This window comes from Ornithodoros turicata, chromosome 3 (genome assembly GCF_037126465.1).
Source record: "Ornithodoros turicata isolate Travis chromosome 3, ASM3712646v1, whole genome shotgun sequence".
In the NCBI taxonomy this organism is placed as follows: Eukaryota; Metazoa; Arthropoda; class Arachnida; order Ixodida; family Argasidae; genus Ornithodoros; species Ornithodoros turicata.
Window position 1 is genome coordinate 46,169,275 of NC_088203.1, and position 3,194 is coordinate 46,172,468.

The 3,194-nt window shown below is 47.3% G+C and overlaps 1 long non-coding RNA gene across 1 annotated transcript; it reads right to left on the reverse strand.

Moving 5' to 3' along the window:
• Window positions 1–2,333: 2,333 nt before the first annotated feature.
• LOC135386996 (uncharacterized) lies at window positions 2,334–2,968 on the reverse strand. The gene is made up of 2 exons (XR_010420770.1): window positions 2,859–2,968; window positions 2,334–2,512 (listed from the first exon to the last, which is right to left on the reverse strand). It is a non-coding gene; the product is annotated as an uncharacterized LOC135386996 (long non-coding RNA).
• Between the last annotated feature and the right edge of the window lie 226 nt (window positions 2,969–3,194).

A 3,194-nucleotide genomic window follows, 5' to 3' on the forward strand; every position in this document is an offset into this window, starting at 1 on the left:
CTCAACGTTTGTACAACGTTGTTCCAATGCTGTGAACGCCACGTGGATACAGCTATTTCGTATCCATATTCTGACAACGTTAGACCGGTGGCGACTGTCGCACATTGGAGGAAAAGCAGCACAGCAATGCTGGATCAATATTACATATCTGATGTAGACCCCTCAACGTTTGTCCAACATTGGTCCAATGCCGTGAATGCCACGTCGGTACAGCTATTTCGTATTCACATTCTGACAACGTTGGACCGTGGCGACTGCTCCACATTGGAAGAAAAGCACCATAGCAATGCTGGAACAATGTTACAAATTTGATGTAGACCCCTCAACGTTTGTCCGACATTGGTCCAATGCTATGAAGCCACGTTGGTACAGCTATGTCGTATCTATATTCTGACAACGTTGGATGGTGGATTGGATTGGATTGGAAAGAAAACATTGCACCAGTGCCGGAGCAATGTTACAGATTTTATGGATAACTTCTAGCGTTTCACCGACATTGTTCCAGTGCTGGGAATTTCACGTTGGGATAACATCATAAGATGCCTATTCCAGCAACATTTCCAAAGTTTATATCCGTAATCAAATGTTGCATAGATATTGCGGCAATGGCTGTAAATTAACGTTGGTATTCCAATATTAATGGAACGTCGCAGCGACATTGCCAACATTGGCCAACGTAACCAATGTTGCACCGACATTATTCCTGCACTTTGTGTTGCTTGGGTGTCTTTTTCTCAGTTGATTAGCGTGCGCTATGTAAGAATGAACATCATTAGGAGTAGGACAAAGGAAATAATTTTGCGATTCAATAAATAATAGGAGTCTGTCTTTGCCGATGCCTTCTTCAGACAGGATGTGATGCAGGGGCCCAAGGATTCACTTCTCTCTTGGACATTGGCGGGTGTGGACGCCTTAATTCTGTTCCTAGCAGTTGTGTTGGCCGTTAGTGGAAAAGCGTAGCCTCGGTGGGATTCAGTTTACCTCTAACGTGGTACGGATGTATGGTTAATCACAGGTGAATGGTGTGTGCTTCCGTGGACGGATGTACAATGAGGACTTCACGAATAAGTGGAGTGTGTGTGTGTCTGCCACTTTGTTTCAGTGTTTTTCTGCGTGCTTTCCTTTGTTGTCTAGGAATCGTGCAATTTTTCCACTCGTGACAGGGCTCCTGACGTGCAGAGGCCTGCATGCTTTCCTTTGTTGATGCTCTGTATTTTTTTCTTTTTGGACAAGGAAGATTCTTGTTGATCATTCTTGTCTTGACAATGATGATAGTGCTTCCACACCCTCCATGTGGGCGTGAGTAGCACTGCCACGATTCTTAATAAGTTTGCAATTAAATTAGTTCGTAAATTAACCGCAAGGGGGATAGACGTGTGACTTTATTCAGGAGGAAGTAAGCATCATTATTCAGTTATCTGTCTGACTGTTCGATGGACACATGGCTCTGCGCTCCTTGTTAACCATGCTCCGTGTTGATCTTTTGTGTACCTAGGGCACGTTATTAGCCACTGATGGTGTTAGGATATTTTGTTCGTTTGGGAGTCGCATTTACTAAGTCATTGGGATAAGAATGCTTGCTATGATCAGTTTTCATGCATGGTGCTCTTCTGCAATAGTTTCCTATGCAATCATTATAGAAGAATAAAGGAAATAATCTTGGGATAGTGATTCAATAAATAATAGGTCCCCTGTCTAGAGCGTACGCGTCCTTGAGCCACGCAGGTGCATGATGACGTCATGCCATAGATAGCTTCATTGCAGATTGACCTTGTCCAGTTGTGTCGACCGTGTGAAAAAAAAAAGGCGGTGTAGCCTTGGGACAATGGGATGACGTCACGACCAATGACAACGCAAGAAGAGGGCGCAAGGATTCACTTCCCTTTTAGCCTCTCGCAGCTGGCGCTAGGGGCGCGCAGAGGGAGCTACGAGCGCCCGCACATGCGTAGCATCCGTAGAGTAGCGCCAGCGTCAGTCGGCCGCTGGCTCACGTAGGGAGAAGGTGTGCGGTCGGTCGCTGCGTCGTCCGCGTGCCGGGACAGTTTGTGCACCGCCAGAAGCTGCCGTTTACGCAATGGTCCAGGGAAAATGGCGGGCGCCCAAACCACGTGATCCCCAGGAGCCACTCACAGCGTCTCCGCTGGCCAGCGCGGGAAAAAAGCTCGGGCCCAGTGCGCATGCGCAGACCGACCTCCTTCCCCTTCTCTCCTCGGGTTTTTCGTCTCTCCTCTCGTCCCCCTTATCCCCCCAGCCTCGTCCGTTTGTCTTCGGCGCTTGCTGTCTTGCTGTAGAGCAACGATCATGCTGTCCCAAAGCAGACAATCAAAAAGCGATGCTGTATGACAAATCAACTTTATTTGTCCTCGGAAACTGCCTCGAAAAAGCTACAGTACATATCTTTTTACGTCTTGTAACAGGCTTCACTGGAGCTTTAGGTGCTTCGACATCGAAGGGCAGTTCAAAAGCCAATGCTGAGCTATGTGCGTCGTTGTTGCCGATGGCTGCGGGAGAACTAAAACAAAACAAAAAAATATACTGATGATCCGTAACTCTGCACGGAAATCACTGCTATGATAGGCAATCGATCTTGATTTCGTATTTGAACACCAAGGCATTTGTCACGAATGTTCGTAGGTCACAGTGAATGAACGGCTGCGATGCGCATGAGGGGCAACTAGCATAACCACACATAATTTGATTAACGGCATATCAGAAACGTACAAGTTACGGCAATGCATTGCACAATGAAACGCCGCTAACGTACCGAGTGACTCGTAAATGTTGTACGTAATGCACTTAACGTGATAAACCTGCATTACTTCCTTCAGTCACAAAAAAAGTAATCAAACTTGTCTTACCGTTCACCTGCAGTACGTCGGAAAGAGTGCAGACTTCCTCTCTGACGATTTCTGCGTCCTTTGGAGGTGCAGGGATTCCATCACATGTTCGTCTTCCCGCTGTTGTGATGATGAGGCGGATGTGCCATTCCGTTCTCACATTAGCAGTTCGCCACAATCTAAATCTAAAGCATTCAAAACCCTCAAACTACCCCCTAGCGTCTGCGTGCACAACGGTTGCAGTCCGAGAGAACACGCGTGGCCGAACAGACGTGATTCGTGATTCTCCTCCGTTCGACTGCTTCCGTTAAGCGGTTCGCGCGTTCGGATGCTCGCTCCTCAGTCAAATGACTCTCG